Genomic DNA, 19,873 nt, shown 5'->3' with positions numbered 1-19,873 from the left:
TTCTGGGTATCTCTGTCACTGCCATGTGGTGGTTTAAGTTCCATCTGACTGACAGACAAGAGTCTGTTAGTCTTGGAAACAGCAGGTCCACACAAGGAGTTCCTCAAGGCTCTGTCCTCTGCCTTCTGCTGTTCTGTATCTAGATGCTTCTCCTTGGCCATATTATTAATAGCTTTGGATGGGGTTATCATTTTTATGTGGATGATCTATTTCAGTGTTAAAAGTAAACAATCATCGGAGTTTTCTTAGGTCACAACTTGCCTCAGTAAAATTAAAAGTTGGATGGAATACAACTTTAAAATTAAACTAACAAAACCAAAGTCATGATAACTGACACTAAAGCTCACCTTAAGAAAATGCCAATTACTCTTGGTGAGGACTTTATCAGAGAGTCTTCCTCTGCAATCTTGGTGTCATTTTTGATTCCTCCATTTCTCTCCTTTTCCATTGTTTTTTGTAACATCCCACATCAACTACTACAACCCCCTATTACCACATGCCTCTTCTAATCTGTTATCTCAGCTCGCTGATTAAAAATTCTGCTGATAAAGTCCTTACACAGACCCACAACAGCTAGAAGATCAAATCCATCCTACTCTACCATCAGTGCCTTCCTTTGTCTTACAGGACTGAATATAAAATTCTATTAATAATCAAGCTAAATAACCTTACACGCACCAGACTACATCAGTAACTTCCTCCATCATTATGCTCCTGTACATCCATTAAGGTTCACTATTCTGGCAGTCTTATTGTGCCCCAAACTAACCTGTGCTTTACATATTTATATATATGCCCTGCTGTTCTTCCTGAATTTTTGTGACACTTTGAGCATGGGAAAAGTGATCCATAAATAAAATCTATGATCATCATTATTCTTTTTTTTTTTTTTTTTTTTTTTTTTTTTTTTTTAAGTGCTTCTACATATTGCTAGGACAATAAGAACGCTGCATCAATCCTAACAACCTTTCCTGAAGTTGCATCAGCCATCTTGTATTAATAATTAAATGCTCTATTTGCCTGCATGAAGCACAATGTACTTGTTTACATCAAAGTGTATTTTACTACTCAGTTTTGAATTCAGATTGTAAAGAACCTTTGAATTTCTCTTGCTTCTCCACTCTTGTTTTGATGTGATCACCAGATTTCACAGGTATACTAAGTAGATCAGAATGCATTAATGGAGGTTTCTGGAATTTTAACACTTTGTCACACTCTCCAGTTCTTCTGCATTTCCACTATTTGGTAGATCGGATCACAATCTTGTCTCATCTTATGTTCATGTAACAGGCCATTGTTTGAGAGGCTGTTTTCAAGTTACCGACTGGCAGGTGTTCATTGAACCATATGTTATAGATATAGATGGTCTAACAGATTTCATCAGTTACTGCACATAAATTGAAAGATCTGCCAAAACCGTATGCTGCTTTCCCAACAATAAACAATTACTCCCTAGTGATCTGAAGGCTCTTCTTAAATAGAAGAAGAGAGACCTCAAGTCGGGTTGCATGGAGGAACTAAAACAGGTACAGAAAAACTTAAAAGTAGTAAAATGGGTAGAGAACAAGTAATATGTGGGAGAGAAGGCTATGCTTTGAAGAACCTCACTATCTGTGAGTTGGCAAAACAGAAATGTCCAATGACATTACATAACTTTTCAAAACGTCTGAGAAAGGGCTTTCTGCACATTCCCCCTCAACCTCATCTGTCCACACATCTGGAAATCCTATTCTGTCATAGTCGCTCTTCTATTGCAGACATTATCATCACTTTGCCCACCACCATCCCTAACTACAGAGCTACAAGGACTCTCTCAATCGTTCACCTTACAAATTCTAGACTGACCTACACTGCAAGCCATATGATAAGAGAGAGCTAAGGAGACCCCATTTGGATGAAGCTATGGAGCCTGATAATATCAGTCCATTGGTGCTGAAGGTGTATGCAGAGTTCCTTTGTGGATTTTTCCAGCATGTTTTTAAACAGACCCTGAGCCTGTACACGAATTTAAGTGGGGTGGAAAATCCTCACTGGTCCTGGCTCCCCCGAAAAAGTGTATTTGGAAGTCTTAAATGAACTATCAAACCAGCAGCTCTAAAAACACACATCATGAAGAGCCTAGACAAGCTAGGCTCACCTCAGACCAATGGTGAGAGCAGCACTTGTGTCATGATCACAACAGAGTAAATAACACTGTCATGCTGTATGCCTGCTGAACATACCCTACTGCCACTTGGACAAAGTAGGAAGAACTGTGAGTATCATGTTTTTGGGAAGGATGCTACTGTTGATGTACAAAAATGCATCTATCCTATCCTGGATAATGGACTGCTGGGAAGACCACAGCTTGAACAGCTACAGAGCTGTTTGTCAGACACAGCTATATGCCCTGCATGGCACAGTATTTCTACCTTCCAATTTATCCAGTATACCTCAGACTTTAAGTATACTTATGAGTTGGGTCACCTGCAGATATTTCCTAAATGATACAGCAAAAAGTTTAGCAGGGGAAGGCACAATGATGAGTAAAATGACTTTAGTGAAGTACTTTGTTGAGCAGTGCAAACACAACAAGTTGCAGTTCGGCTCTAGCAAAACAAAGGAGATGGTAGTGGATTTCAGGGGGCCCAAGTCCTCTCCATCTTCTGTCACTACTGATGGGGAAGCTTTAAAGGAGGAGAGAAACCTAAAAGTACTTTAGTTTGATCTGTAAAACAGAATGGAGTGAACTCCAATATTGAAGCTTTGTAGAACAAAGTCAGAGTAGTCTCTTTCTCTATTTTTGTTTTTAAAAGATGGCTTTGGAGTATGCAGGTCTTTACTATGACTTTTCTCCAGTTGGTTGTAGCAGACACAATCTTCTGTGTGGTTGTCTCCTGGGGAAACAATATGACAGCAAGAGATGGCAACAAACTCAGACTGGTAAGGAATGCTGTGTGTGTGGTTGGGGGGGGGCGATGTTGGGGGTGTGCACGTGCGCCCACCTGGTTGCGTGGGTTAGGAAGAGGAATTTAAAACATACAAAACATGAGGGTCTAAAATGAAGAAGATTGATATACCCTGGCAACAGCAGAATGGTAGCACCTTTCTTGCATTCACTTCTGCCATGTGAATGAGATTTATAGCTGCAATGCTACTGACTAAAAGTGTGCAAAGTTAAGAGATATTTTAAGTACCGTTACAGGAGGCTGGAGGACAGACCTAGCTGAGACGTCTGGAAGGACCGAGAGGTGGCATTGACGTCCTCCGGGCCATGAGTGGGCAACCGCCCTGGATTGGGAAAGGACCACAGGAGAGAAACAAGGAGGCTCAAGCCTGTTGGGGCCTGTGGCCACCGCCAGGGTGCACACTGAGCCCAGGAAACATTCACTTCCGCCACACCCAGGAAGATGGATGAAAAGCCTTCCAGGGAAGCCTGGAGTGCTTCCGGGTGCAAGGGCAGCACTTCCGCCATACCAGGAAGTGCTGCCGGAAGAGTGTCATCAGGCACCTGGAGCACATCCGGGTCAGAATAAAAGGGGCCGCCTCCCTACAATCAAGGAGCTAGAGTCGGGAGTAGGAGGACGACGAAGCTCTCGTGGAGAGAGGAAAGGCGGCCCACAGACATTTGAAGAGAGGCCAGTGTTAAGGGTGTTTAGTGCTGGGAGCACTGTGTGCTGTGCGGGACTGTGTGTGAAGAAAATGTGTGCTTTTATAAATCTCACACTACATATGGAGGAAAAAGTCAGCAACGAGTGAATTAAAGTGAGCACGACAAATGTGATTAGACATTTAAGATTATACCAAAAGGCAATATATGGTACCTTCAAAGTAAATGCCTTTAAGGTCTCTGTTTGAAATTCATTCTGAGACACCCTAAGAGAGTTTAGGAGTTTCACACTTAAACGTTCTATAGTTCTGTAGAATTATAGCTGCAAACCTACCTAACAGAACCACCGCTGCATTGAGGTAAATAACCTCCTACGTACTTAAAGACCAATAACGCACACTTCCTCCATATTTTGCTGCCCTATAGAAGAATTTTCAGTGACAAAAATTGTTTTGTTCAGCTTTTTATTCACTTAATGAGAAAAGAAAGACTGTTAGGTGATAAAATTGAAATTCTGCTTTTTGTTATAAAAAAAGGACTAGTAATGCAAGATCAATTGAAATCATTCACTTTCATTCTGCTGTATTTATTTTGAAATAGCTGTGCTACCCAGCTTCATCCTGGCCAATTTCTAAGTCAATGGGCCTTAGTTACAGAATCGTTGGTTAATCGGATGTCTCAGAAGTACTACGTAACTAAGTGCTTTTCTGTATACAACTAGTTGTGCTACCCGTCAAAGACGGCATGCAATCTAAGCAATCACCGGAGACCTCAGTGTTGTGTTAATCCATACAATGCATATGTCTTGGATATGTGGCATTTCATAGGGGATTCGTAAAAGCAGTGTTAATGTTTGTGATATGCCATCTTTAGGAATGACAGAGACACTGCAACCAGACAAAAGGTCAGAACAACCTTTTTATTAAGGTGGATATTTGTATTTTTTATTTTTTACCAGGGCTAATTAATATTAGTTTACTCAAGTTGCTTACTCTTGAATAAGCTATATCCAATTGGCCATGAGTGAAACCATAGATCTGCCATAGATCAATTCCTACGTTTCCTAGTAATTTGGCTTTTGTTAACGATCATTGCAAAACAAAATTTTACGGGAAATTATATTCTTTTGAATTGAAACAGGTAATCAGTAGGAAAAATGTAAAGTATATATTATTATTATTAGATATTTATGATTTTCATTTGCTTACATCATTCACTCAAGCATTTCTTTGGTGTTTTTTGTCAGTTGCATGTTGAAGTTGCTTTTTTGCCATACCCTAACCAGACAACACAGTACTAACACTGGTGGTGTTGGTGTGAGATTGGAGCAGAACTCCATATTAAAGGACATCAGAAACGATATTCGGTAATGTTATAAAGGTCGTTTAAAGTCAATTTATTCAATGCTAAAAACTACAGAATATCTCGACTGTCCATTAGTATCAAAGCTTAAAATTAGTACAGTCTCATTATACTTTAGTTCTGAATAAACATTTACCAACCAAAAAAAAAAAAAAAGTTACTAATGACTTTTATGCATTTAAAAAGAACCGTTCTGTTCTCTTCTTACCACATTCTGAAAAACAGCATCCCATTCTGTTGAATTGTGGCTTGGTTCCTTCAATTAATTTGTAGTGCTTTTGTTTTGTATTTCCTCTGATTGTTTATTATTATTATTATTTTTTTTTAACTTCAAAAAGCGCTTAATGCTGATTAGTATTGCAAATTTAATGAAGGGGACCACACTGCTGGCTTTTTTAAAAACACAAGGCTATGCACTGATTAAAAAAAAAAGTGTAATTAGTTTATCTCAAATTAATTGTCACATATGGTGGACACCATAAAATTAAGTGCTTGTTTGGCAAAGGGCATGATGCCACTACTGTCCGGCTGCCCAAATCTCACTTCACAGTTTGTCAAACATAACAATATGTTTCATTATTTCATTGTCACATGTGAAATGTAACTCAATAAAAACAGATGTTTGATATATTTTTTTTTTTAAACCAAGAAAGAAAGAAAGAGACAACTCTTTAAGGTTTGGCAACAGTGAATACATTGGTCTTGGTAACAACTTTCACAGAAAAGGGTCCAGATTAAAATAAACGGGAGAAAATTGTTTTTTTATAAATGCAACATGTTTAACCACAATCCAAGATGAGACAAAAGGTTGACTCTCAGATAAACTGAAATCCAGTGAGACAATGCTTCTATTTAAACTTTGTAAGCACTGATGAAATCGTCTGGAGCAGGGTACTGGCTGATGGGAATGGTAGTCCCCATCAGCTTTTGCCACAAATTTGCAGATAAGGAGTGGGCATTATATATTAAATATTTATTTTACTAGATCAGTTGTGCAAAATTGACTATGTTCCCAGCCACAGCGCCTGACAAGCACATGAGCTTTATAGTGCACTTGCTAAATGCGTCTTCTGTGTGCTTTGGCAAACTTTTCTACTTTCATTTTGCTTCAGCAGGTGGTCTTCATTTGCATAAACTGACACGCCCTATTTCTCCATGTGATCTCTGTCAGTGCTGTGGCAAAAATGAAACATGATGCGTTAACAACCAATATCAACAGATAAAAAGAGATCATAGGTTAGCCAGTCATCTTTTTTCTACAATGTAACCTAATTTCAATCAAATCAGTGGAAGCATTTTTAAGATTTTGGGGTATTTAGTTTTCCTACTGCAGGGAAGTAACCGCTATACATTGATATATCGAAATGTTTACATACACACACTGTCAGAGATGTACAAGCCTGCAAAATGTCATCTTTTTGTCTAAATGGGTTTTGTTAGTGAGTGAACTTTGCATTATATACAGTACATAAATTAAAACATGAGCAGGGTTTTTAAGTTTTCTTTTATATGACAATTGCTATACAAAATGTGTAAATATGCATAATGAATCTATTGAAATATTTTTAAATATTTAAATTAATGATAATTTGTTGCAGCTTGTAAGGAATCCCTGTACATCTGCTTATACACCCTCAACCCATCCTTCTGCTGATACCAGCATAGGAGAGACATCCCCACCCACAATTACAGTAGCGCAGGTGAGCAGAGAGTTGAGGAGACTTCGTGCCAGCAAAGCAGCGGGTCCAGATGGAGTATCGCCACGACTGCTGAAGGTCTGTGCGCTGGAGCTGGGGAGTCCTCTACAGCGCATCTTCAACCTGAGCCTGGAACAGGGGAGAGTCCTGAGGCTTTGGAGAACATCTTGTATCACCCCAGTCCCAAAGGTATCACGTCCTAGTGAGCTGAACGACTTCCGGCCTGTCGCTCTGACGTCACATGTGATGAAGACCATGGAGCGGCTGCTGCTTCACCACCTGAGTGCAGCTGGATGATAAATTGGACTGGACTGCCAACACTGGTGCTCTGTGTAAGAGGACAGCGCTGACTGTACTTCCTTAGAAGGTTGGCATCCTTCAACATCTGCAATAAGATGCTGCAGATGCTCTATCAGACGGTTGTGATGAGGGGAGGCAGCATTAAGAAGGAGGACGCCTCACGCCTGGACAAACTGGTGAGGAAAGCAGGCTCTATTGTAGGCACGGAGCTGGACAGTCTGACAACCGTGGGAGAGTGACGGGCGCTCAGCAGGCTCCTATCAATTATGGAGAATCCACTGCATCCACTAAACAGTATCATCTCCAGACTGAGGAGTAGCTTCAGTGACAGACTGCTGTCACTGTCCTGCTCCACTGACAGACTGAGGAGATCGTTCCTCCCCCAAACTATGCGACTCTTCAGTTCTACCGGGGGGGGTAAACGTTAACATTATTCAAAGTTATTGTCTGTTTTTACTTGCATTTTTATTACTCTTTAATATTGTTTTTTTTTTAATCAGTATGCTGCTGCTGGAGTATGTGAATTTCCCCTTGGGATTAAAAAAAAAAGTATCTATCTATACTGTTATGATAAGGGTTTTATGCTTTTAAGATGGCAGAATGCTGTCAGAAAGAGGGAAACTTTTTCATTTTCTGGGGTTCAAATATGGCTTAATGAAGGCAATTGTAGTAGCTTAAACTTTTTTAGCACATTATTTTTATTAGCTGGTGAAGAGAATTACAAGAAAGCAAGGTTATAAAATGGATTGCAAGATGGAATCATATCCACTGCTTATTTAAATAAATGGAGGATGTATGTCATGGCCACCTGCCATTTTCAAAATAACAATCTTGCACTTGTTTCAAGACCACTAAATTCTTAAAAGGAATTCTCTTCTAGTAGTACTTGGTATACCAGCAATTGAGCACTGACATTCTACCATTGAAATTCTGTAAAGTAGCAGGAAAACCAAATTAAACAGAATTTAGTTCAGGTAATGAGGGTTTTAAACATTCTTTGGTGTTATGGTTCCATCATTAAGCTAATATATAATTGTGCAGCATCATAATTTCTTCAAATATAGACTGTTAAAAATTTCAATCATATTTTCAAACACTGAAGCCTGGTTGCCAAGAAAGCAATAGCTTTTCAAAAGTTAGTCTTGGCCCTAACTGTTCCATAAAAACGTCTTTTGGGGTTTTAAGGTAATAGAGAAAAAAATGTGTGTTTTGTTAATTAACAGGATATTTACAATTAGTTTTAAAAATTGCAGAGGACAAAAACAATCCTAATTTTTACATGACAGATAGTGGCAGCACCAAATTGCATTTTCATTTCTTATCATGTTAACACAGACTGCTATGTGTCCAAAAGCTTCTGGATTACAGAATCCTTTAGTGAAAAAAATGAAGTGGACACAATCTTTTAAAATGAAAAAAGGCATATTCACAATTAAATTTTTCATTTAAAAAGAGGAGTATAAATTAAGACTAATATTATTAAAAAGCCTCAGCACTTTTGTCCCACATATTTATTGCTAATGCTTACCATAAACAGGGTATTCCTTTAGTTCAAGAAATTGGAAGGTCAGGTGTGTTTATGAAGTCCTTCTACAATCAAAACAAAAGTAGTCTACCAAGCAGCTTTTGTGACTGAATAATGGTTTCTGAATTCAAACATTTAGCTACTTGTGCACATATTCTAATAAAAAAGGTAGCATTCCAGAAGAGATACTGTAAAGACTGTTGGCCTTCTTGTTCCTAACTTTAGTTTTCAACAAAGAACTGTTACCTATTTCTTTTCTATCAAATTCATAAGGTATACACACACAGTACCATAACAGATGATTTTTTTAAATGTAGGCGCATCTCAAAAAATTAGAATATCATGAAAAAGGTAATTTGTTTTCATATTTCAAAAAGGTAAACGTTCACATGTGCTATATTTATTACACATAAAGTGAAATATTTCAAGCCTTTTTGTGTTAATGTTGATGATTATGGCAGATAGTTCATGAACATCAGAAATCTGAAAAATCATTAATGTACTGTAAGTCTGGACCCCTTCAATACCACTCTTGAATATTGTCTCACTGATAGGATCTCCTGATTACTTATTGATATATATATATTTTTTAACTTTTCTGGTACATTCTACAATACTGTATCTTTAAATTTTACATTTAAAAGTTACATTAAGGGAAAATTAGTAACAATCAGTTTATCTTAAGAAAGTACTACATTACTTCTTATAGGGGAAATAGTCCTGACATGTGTCACATGTTTTTGGCCTATAGTAGTATTGCAAAAACTACACCTTTTTTTTATACGAATATATATAGTCACATACGCGCGCATGGGAGGCAGCAAAAGGGCTTGAGTAAGGGCAGTTCCGAGTCATACAGGGATGTGGCAGAGTGCACTGACTCTTTTTCTCCCTTTCCTGTACACCTTTCACGGGAAATTCCACCTGGCTCTCTTGACGTCACTTCCGGGACTGAGCCTATGGAAGGAGACCTTGCCGGCTCCGGCCCCTGTGATGTCACGTCCAGACTCAAACCAATGGCTGAAGACTTTCATGAGCCCAACCCCTTTTATCTCACTTCCTGTCTTCCCCTTTAAAAGCCTCCACCTTTTCCCTATTCCCTCAGGTCTGTTTTGTGCATATCAGTGCTGTATCTAATTTAAGACTTTGCAGCCAGGAAACCAATTATACGGGTGGCTGCCCCAAACCTTTCTATGACTCTGAGTCAAGTTTGTGACAATATATATATTTTACAATACTAATGTAGGCCAAAAACACACACACACTAATATATATATATATATATATATATATATATATATATATATATATGTGTGTGTGTGTGTGTGTGTGTGCACACATGGTCTGTCCAAAACATGTTGCAATACAATTTTTAATTGCTAGTAATCTATTATACAATAATTTCAACATACTTCAGAGATAACTTGATGTATTTACTAGACTGGTCTTTTTCCTACATTATCTTTCAATTTGAAAAGCTTTCTCCAGCCAGAAGCAAAAGCATCTATCCCCTTCTTGTGTTAGTTTTGTATCCTTCAGTTGCTCCTCTTTCTTCTTGTCTTCAATAACAGTCATTACTCCCTAATCTTTTCCCATGACAACATCTGACATTTACAAAGAAATGTAAGTCTGGGGAAGCAAAATCTGGGCTGTAGGGTGGATAAGAAAGATCAGTCTACAACAGCTTAGTGCTTGCCTTCTGTATTTTTTAGCCTATGGCCTGTGTTTTAATGTTGAAAGGAAGTTTCTGCAATCTTTCTATTAATTTAACCTGTTCTTAAATGCTTTTTCAACAGTTTAAGCATAGAAATATAAAATCTGGGTAAACATTTTGACTATATGGTGTATCACTTCCAAAACCCCCTTTCTTCTGCAGCCAGGACTTTCCTGGTTAATTATCCATGGCCCAAAATTTCTTCAAGAAACCTGAGCATCTGATATGGCATATCTTTTGGTTTTCAGAATAAGAAAAGAACCAAATAATTAAATTACAAAAATGTAAATGTGCAAGTGTGCCCTGCGATGGACTGGTGTTCTGTTCAGGTTTGAATCCTATCTTGCACCCAATGCTACCGGGATGGACCCCGGCTCACTTCAAACCCAAACTGGATAAACAGGTTAAAAAATCTATTGATCAATTTTCTAGAGGCAGAAATGCCAGGGACAAGTATCAAGAGACAAAGAGCATCCACAGAGCCAGGAAAAACACATACAGTTTGGTGCATCTGCAGTAATATAATGGAATGTACTGTAGTATCAGCACTGAAATTTTGTGGGCAAAAAAACATTTTTCTCTTTTACAAGTACATGTAAGCAAACAAATGTATTTTTGCATTACATCATAGACTAACTCTCCTAAGAGGAGGTTAACTTGGCTTAGATATTTATGCACCTGTACAGACACACTCATAAAGTATATCAACTGAAAATACTTAATCAGGCACACATACATACAGTCTCTCGTGCATGAACTCAAATCTATTTGTATGTATTTAGTTATAAACCTAGGCAAAACAGCACACATTCTTATAAGATCAACATCTATATTACAATTTGAACTGTACATTTTGATAAATACATACATTAAGGTGCACATCCACACACATGAACATGTCTATGACATATGTACATACACTTTAAATATACATTTTAAATATGCTTTTTTTTGTTTGGTTTTAGTTCATATCAACCATTTATGTCAAATGTTACCCTATTAATTCTGAGGCTTTTTGTGTCTTTCCTTCAGAGAAGCAAGCACTTACTTAAAAGCGCTTTCATTAAAACCATCAGCTGCCATGCTCCACTGCCAAAGAAAGAATCGGAGCTGTGATTCCATTCAAAGCAGAGGCCAATGGCAAATTCTGGTTTTAAAAACATCAAATAATGCAATTCAACATCTTAGTTTCCCCCGGGGCTTACAAGCCACATATAACCCCACAATTCTTTCCAACCAAGCTAAATTCAACTTCCATTAGTAACCGTCCCCCACCTCCAAGCCCCTTCACAACAAATGATTAAACTGTTAATGTGAGCTGCATGCGATTAGAAAGCAGCAGGAAGAGCCAATAGTTCATGCAAGTAGCAAGTATGACGTGTAAGCTAATTAGTATATAAACAAAAAAAAAGGGAACAGAAAAAATGAACAGGGTGCCTCATGAGTAGTGCACCTCTAAGAAGCACCTGGTTTTATTCCAATATTGGTAACGTAAACAAGGAACAGGCATCTTTGAAAAATCAGTTGTTTAAAATGAATGCTAGATCCTAAAGCATTTCTCTTCCAGTGACCACTAGAGAGCGCCAAAACTCCTCAGCATCACTATTTAAAAAAAAAAGAGAGACAGCTGCTGCAGATTATTTTCTCCCAGATAGGAGCAACTAGCTTGACTTATCTTGCTGACCTTATGAGACAACAATGTACGCTTTTCTACAAGGAATTTTATCTTACAGTCTTGTCTATGACTCTTTTGACTATGAATATCTGAACATCTATAGTCTCAAATATATCTCCCTTGGAAAACCACGGGACCCGAGTCAACCCAACTAGCACGGCAGAATTAACTTAAGATAGGGTCACCCGGCTATATAATGCGAGGGTCAGCTAATGTAGCACAAACCTACTCCAATCACAAGATTTAAAAGCTAAGGTCACCAGGGGCCATGTGACTAGAATATAAATGTAACTTAGCATGGTTTGTCCAACCAAAATGGAATAAAAACAAAACACTAATAACTGACAGTTTGATACCTGGTACTATGTAGAATTTTCTAGTATTGACCATCAAATATGAAGAAGAAAATGAAGACAAAGTGAATATTTTAAAACTAAGTAACTAAACCAAACAAAATATTTCTCCTCTGGAACTAAACGCCTAATTGATCTCAAACTTTGTTGATATGTGGAAAAAGAGTGTGTGAAATATCTGTCTCAAAGTCTTATGTGTTTAAAAAAAAAAAAAAAGGCACAAATTATATTAATGGTTGTGATGGCTGCGACTCATAAAACACTGTGTGTGTATATTGTAAGTTTTACAATGTCCTTAAAACAAACGGCTCATTTCTAGTGAAACCTTGGTTCCCTAAAACTTTATCTTTCAAAAACATGATAAAATATGCATTTTTTTTCCAAATTAATACATAAACCTTTTTGTATTTGTAAAAGCAAACAGGCTGAAATTGGGCTATGTGTAACCAATAAGATGGTCATCAACACAACTAATGTATAGCCTAAGAGGTCATCCACACTCCTGTTAGCCTTTAGCTGTAAAAATAAAGACAGCAGCATCATAAGTTCTGATTCATTGCAAGCATTTTACAGATTTTTTAAAAAATTGTTTTTTATATTATACAAGTAATTGGATGATCATTGCAAGGTACAAAGAAACTGACAAAATATTACGTGAGAGATAATATCAATAAATGTTCTTATATTTTAGATGTGTTATTCATTTACATTGTTATACTGTTACACGTTATAAACAGACTAAAGAGTATCTCTGTGACAACCAACACTATCACCAATGCTCTAACAGGTATGCACCATGGTTGCAGACATGTTAAATAGCTCTGGGGTCACTAATTTTATTGTTCTGTGACTAGTCCAGGAAGCACAAGCCTGGAGGTTCAACTCTACAATAGAACCTGCTAGGTGGGGTTAGGCGTGGACCAAACTATGTAGTTGTGGGACTTTGCAGCACATTCACACACTGAGCTACTCTGGTATTTGCTGATCTATGAAATATGCTTTCTCCACGTTTCCAACCTCTCTTAGTGTAATTAATGCATGTTATTAAGCACTAATGGAAAACATCAAGTAGATTAGTGATATGGTCATGGAGCTGAATTTTAGCAAAAATAGTACAAATAATTGTATACTGGTGTCTCTGTACCAATTTAGTTCAACTAACGTCAGAAAGAAAGTGAATATTTTTACAACCTGTGCAAATGCTTTTATATCCCAGCATTACAAATTGAGTTTGGGTATTAAAGGTGTAAAGAGCTCAAGGTTCATTAGTTACAACTTGTTCTTTCTTAACAACAAACTAATGTCTTTAATTGAACACCCTGACCCTGTCTAAACAATTAAGGAGCTTCAAGTACTGGATTTTTTTTCTGCCAAAATTATGGTTTTTCTCTCCACACCCAGAAGTGCTGCCGGAAGTCTATCAACGAGCACCTGCAGCACTTCCGGGTGCCTTATAAAAGGACCCAGCACCTACTACTCCGAGAGCCAGAGTCGGGAACGAGGGTGAAGCTTGCTGGAGGAGGAGTGGCGGAGAGAAAAGGGCAAAGAGAGAATATTATGTGTGCTTTGTGTACTGGAGAACTGTGCTGTAAAGGTGGGAAGCAGGGGGAAGCTGTTCCTAAGTGGAAAAATAAAGGTGCGTTGCACCTGCACTTGTGTCATTGCCTGTCTGTGTCAGGTAGGGTGGCTGGTACGCACCCTGGTCATCCACTATTATATTATATAAAAATGTCCTTACTTGAACCCAACAGAGATGCCGTGACAGGACCAGAGACAAGCGGTTCATGCTTGCAAACCTACCAGTGTGTTTGACTTAAAGCAGTGTGGACAAAAGTTATTCCACAATGATGTGAAAGACTGATATCAAATTATAAGAAGCATTTAGTTTTGATTACTGCTGCTGCTACAGATTACTTACTACTGCTTTGATTGGTGCTACGACCAAGCATTGAAACTATGGGGGCAATTACTTTTTCACATGGGTGATAGGAGTGTTGCATAACTTTGTTCCTAGTATAAAGTAATGATTTAAAAGTATATTTTTGGTTTACTCAAACTGAACATCAGCAAGGGGGCAAATACTTTTTCAAAGCAACAGGTTATACAGTAGAGTCCCGCTAATCCGAACTAATTGGGACCGAACCCTGTTCGGATTAGCGAAAATTCGGATTAGGCAGAGTTTTGTCATATAATGCCATATATTGACTTTATGAGGCGTATTAAGCGTCTGATGTGTCAAGAATTAAAGGTAAGAAATTACGTATTCTAGTACACTGCAATTTAAACTGCACTGTAGTGTGACTGTGATCGGAGGTAAAATCGATATGACGGGCGGTAGGTGAGTAGTAGCGGAAGGGCAGTGACCTAGACCCCCCGCCTAGAACTAAGCATTCCTCTTGATTTCCGTTCCCAAACTATGAGTCACTGAGTCAGTGTGCCACCTGCTACTGCTGAGTGATGTGTTTTGTGCAATGTTATTGTTCGTGTGCGCGCACTTGCCCTGTGTTTTGTGAGTCCTTGTGAGTGGTGTGTAGTGTGGTTTCTTTACATTCTGTGCTTGTCCCTGATGTTAATCATCATGGCAAGCAAACGTAAACATAAGTCGTGTACATTAAAAGAAAAACTGGAAGTGTTGAAAAGACTTCACAAAGGTGAAAGTGCCACTCAGTTATCGAAGGAATTTGGTGTCGGGAAAGCAACAATTTCCGATTGGAAAAAGAACAGAGGTAAAATTGAGCAGTTTTGCACTACCACAAGTGAAAAAACGATTGAAAAACGTAGGAAGACGACAGTGTCTTCTTACGAAAAATTGGACGAAGCACTTTTCTTATGGTTTACACAAGAAAGGCAGAAAGGAATCCCTATCACTGGCCCTCTAATTCAAGAAAAGGCGCTTCAATTGAACAAGCTCATGGACGGTGACGTATCATTTACGGCTAGTTGTGGTTTCTTAGACCGATGGAAGAAAAGACACGGAATCAGGCAGCTTACAATAACTGGGGAGAAATTGTCAGCGGACAACGAAGCAGCTGTTGAATACCTTGAGGAGTTCAAATGCATCATTTCTTCCTACTCGCCCCAGCAAGTTTACAACGCAGATGAGACAGGACTTAACTTTAAAGCATTGCCTACCAAAAGTCTTGCATCACAAGAGGAACGATCTGCACCAGGGTTTAAAATGGATAAACAGCGCCTGACTGTGTTGGCCTGCAGCAATGCTTCTGCCACAAATAAGCTTCCACTGATGGTTATCGGCAAATCGGCAAAACCACGCTGTTTTAAGAACATGAACATGAACTCTCTCCCTGTTTTTTACAGAAATCAAAAGAAAGCTTGGATGGATCGTGCCTTGTTCAAAGAATGGTTTGACAAGCAATTTGTGCCAAAAGTAAAGGCGTTTAACAAAGAAAATGGATTGCCTTCTCGTGCTTTGTTACTTATAGACAATGCTCCGTCACATCCAGAAGAAATGCAACTTGTTTGCGATGATATCAAGGCTATTTTTCTCCCACCAAATGTCACATCAATTTTGCAGCCAATGGACCAAGGGGTTTTGCAGGCTTTGAAACAGAATTATAGAAAAATGCTTCTTCGTAGCCTACTTGAAGATAATGAGCTAACAATTTTGGATAAACTCATGAAAATGAACATCAAAGATGTTATTTACTGGGTTGCTGAAGCTTGGGAAAACACATGCAAGGAATCCATACAGAAGTCTTGGAAAAATCTCTGGCCTGAGCTAGAGTTTGTCCAAACAGTTTTCCCCCCCGACAAAAGAAAATTGCGAACTTCTTCAATTGGTGAAAAGAATGCCAGGTTGTGAAAATGCAGAAGAAGAGTGCGTGGAAGAGTGGACGGCCGTTGACGACTGTGGCCATGAAGAATACACAGATGAGGACATTGTGGCAGCTGTGCAGGGAACGTCAGCTGATCTCGACGCAGACGACAGTGAGGAGGAAGGGGACGCGCCGACTGATGTTGTTCCACACACTGCCGCAGCCAGTGCCCTTGATCTTGCTTTGCGCTACGTTGAGCAACATGCCGATGCAACCCCAACAGATGTTATGTTTATGCAGCGTTGGCGAAACATTGCTTCTTCAAGCCATTTTAGTTCGTTGCGTCAGAAGGAGATCACTGACTTTATCTCTTAGATAATGGTTTGCTTTTTACGTTTTGTGTAAATGCTGTACAGAACATGGATTCTACATATGTGAGTAAATTCGAACTTGTTTCAATTTTAAGTAAGGCTGTATTTTGGATTTTTAGTTAGAAATTGAAAAATTACAAGTTTCTTAAATGTACATTAAACGTACGACATAACTTGAAAAAACTTGTTTTCTTTACTTTTTTTTCCCTAGTCCTGTTCGGATTAGGCGGATTTTCGGATTAGCGGGGTTCGGATTAGCGGGGTTCTACTGTATAAAATATGTATTTTGTTAACAATAAAGCAGCCTTAAGGATTAATAGAGTAGGACCTTAAACACAAAGAGTTTTCCGCTGGAACACCAGAGTTGCGCTTATATATAACTTTCACAAATTACAGAATCAGATGCAGTTTAGCTAACCTGTCCAGAAAGATGATGAAACAGAAATAGGTCAAGTTATGAATGGGAGATGACAGACAGCCACCTCAAGAAATCTAGCCTTTATTTATTCATAGTTCATTAATTATATTTAGTCATTATTTAGGATTTCCAGGGTCAAAAATATTGTGCGTAAAATACATGTGTAGCCAAAAACTGCTTTTGTACTAATATTTTGCATATGTTCATTAGGTGCACAAATATTTCATATTTTGGCATCCTTTTTCTTAAAATCTGCTAGTTGTAATACTATAAATCCACAAAAAGAGCTAATTACATTCATATTATAGAATAATGCACATGCTCAAATATAGTAATATGTTCAATACAAACACAAGCTTTATAAATATTGCATTTGCATATTCACATATATACACTCACTAACACACGTCAGAAGTTTTATAACATTCCGATTCTTCCAGTTTTATTGAAGTATAAGCAGTTCAAGTCTAGTGAATAACCTGAAATGGTATAAAGGTAAGTGTTAAACTGACAGAGGTTTAAAAAAAAAAAAAAAAAAAGTCTAGATTACCAAAAACTGGGAAATAAGGCCATTTCAGAGTTAAACAAAAAGACCCTTTTCAAGGAACAACTAATGGGCTAACAGCTTAAAGCTTTTCGGAGAAATGGAACTTAATTAAATTTTGAAATTTGATACACACAATTCCTACAGATGTCCCAATGTCTGTTGATTACTTACACACCTTCTGGCTGTATAAAAGCAGTGTGGTATTTTTTTTAACCTATGGAAGTTTGCGGCTTACCACTGTACCATTTCAGATTTTACATATTTATTTATTTTACAAACCCACACAGTACATACATACAGTATATGTGGACACACATACACACCAACACACACATTTTCCTCCCACATCACAAAAGACACACGTCTTTAGTTAACTGTAAATATTACATTTGCATATACAGTCATGGGAAAAAGCAAGCAAACTGTCTTTCAGTTCTGTGATTTTATTAATTGGGGTCTAAAACACAATTCTGCGATGACAAAAGAACTGTCATTTAAACTCTGATTAAAAAAATCACAACATACTTTCTTTTTTCCCCCAAGGCTGAATATGAGGGACTATGTGTGTATGTGCAAGTGTGTAGGATGGCACTGCATTCAAGGTTTGATTCCCAGACAGGAGCAGGTCACCTGTGCCCTAAACCGGATCTGACAGGATTGCAAATGGTTCCCACATCATAATCAGATGGAATAATATGTAGTTAAACTAACATGTCACTTGAAAGACACTTAGATAATGGAAAAGGCAGGGTGTTGATGGTGCGGAGATTTCTCTTCAGAAATGTCAAAAAAAAGATCAGTAAGGCTTTAATGATTAGCTAAATGGGCATACAACTGAGGGATGGTGTGCTTCTCTTTCAGTACCAGCACAGTATGAATAAGACAGGCAATGTGGATCAATTTCTAATAAGCTTGTGTTATTAGAACACACACATAGACATGTGCAAGTAAATGGTGACAACATTACAGTCATCATCACTGATGACATTAAAGACTGTCCTGCAGGCTGTTTGTTTACATCTCTTAATGCCTCCCTTAAGTCATCCATTATTAACTTACTCAAATCACTTTAGCAGTTAGCTACCGGTCATTTCAACTCCCACATATTCCACAATGCGCTTAAAAGTATCTGTCCAATGGATACACATATCAGAATTTGGATTTTTCCTCCACCAGAACGTTCAAGTTTAAGAAAAAATGGTCATGATTGTGTTTGGTTTGTCTAGAACACTGCAATTTTTAATTTGTTTTACTTTTTTAAAGTAATATATTTCCCCTATCTGACTGTGTTTTTCTGCCACCTCTCCAAAAAGAGGTATATTAGGTTGAGCAGTGGCCCTCTACAAGCTTGGCTGTATACGTGAGTAAGCCCTGCAATTAACCAGCTCTTGCTTTCTGCCCAATGCTGCTTTATGACCCTGAATTGAATAAGGCAGGTTTAAGAATGTGATGTTATAATCTTGTTTGCTCTGTAATATAATTTATGATACTGAATACTGTTAGTGGTACCACACAATTAACTGATTACTATTATTATGGTGTATATTTTCCAAAACACCAAACCTCAGTCCTTAAACCTTCAGATTACATTAGTCAGGGGTTGTGAATTCATTCGAAGTTAAGGAAGATTAAGATTTTAAACAACTGGCTACATGCTTTGGTGAATCAACTGTAGGTAAGAACTTATAATAATGATAGACAATTTGAATGATTTAGCATTGTCTTATCTTTTTATCAAATAAAAAAAATCTCTGACACATCAAAATGCCACATAATGAATATTTATTAAACACTAGGGGGTCTCGCCCACTGCTCACTTCGCTTGTCAACCCCCCCAGCCTGCGCTACACACCAGCCACTTTGCGTCTCTGCCGCATGTGTATGTGGATTTCACTTTCACCAAACAACAAATCTTTTCATTCTCGCGGATACGCCTCTTCAATGGGAAGAAACACTACTTTTCCCTGATGGCAACACGAATTAGATGATCTACAAATCTCCGACTTAAAGTTTAAAGTCAAATAATATCTACATACTTCTGTCATATCACCTATGTCCACATATTCGATCTCTTTTTGCTTTTACCCTTTCGTCAGAATTGCATTGAATTTTGATTCTGTGTTTGGAATTACATCGTGACAACGCCTCTTCATTGGGAAGAAACACTACTTTTTTTTCTCCAGATGGCAACATGAATTAGGCGATCTACAAGTCCCCGACTTAAAGTTTAAATCCAAACAATATATTATAATGTAATATATATATTACAATATATATAATAATAATTTCCGTTTGTTTGTGCGAATGCAATCTTTATTATCCTTTTTTTGAGACTTTAGAATTTTCATACTTCCATTATCTCTAACCTGCTCTGCATGTGTACCATGCCAATGATTTTGAATTCTTTACGACGTTCTACTTTGTCTTCTACACTTTGTCTTTTATTTCCGGCCCCGGGCGTGGTTAAATCTCTTGGCACAAAGTCTTGTCTCACGGGACGTGAAAGTGTCTCTCTAAGAAAATCATGTCTCATCTCCTTCCAAGAT

The 19,873-nt window shown here is 38.0% G+C and overlaps 2 protein-coding genes across 8 annotated transcripts in view; one reads left to right on the top strand and one right to left on the bottom strand.

Moving 5' to 3' along the window:
- Window positions 1-19,873, top strand: part of taf11 (TAF11 RNA polymerase II, TATA box binding protein (TBP)-associated factor) — a 472,816-nt gene that overhangs the window by 331,405 nt on the left and 121,538 nt on the right. The window lies entirely within an intron of this gene.
- Window positions 1-19,873, bottom strand: part of LOC114648154 (ankyrin repeat and SAM domain-containing protein 1A-like) — a 236,662-nt gene that overhangs the window by 135,853 nt on the left and 80,936 nt on the right. The window lies entirely within an intron of this gene.

This window comes from Erpetoichthys calabaricus, chromosome 3 (assembly GCF_900747795.2).
Source record: "Erpetoichthys calabaricus chromosome 3, fErpCal1.3, whole genome shotgun sequence".
In the NCBI taxonomy this organism is placed as follows: Eukaryota; Metazoa; Chordata; class Cladistia; order Polypteriformes; family Polypteridae; genus Erpetoichthys; species Erpetoichthys calabaricus.
This window is presented reverse-complemented; position numbering and strand designations above follow the sequence as displayed.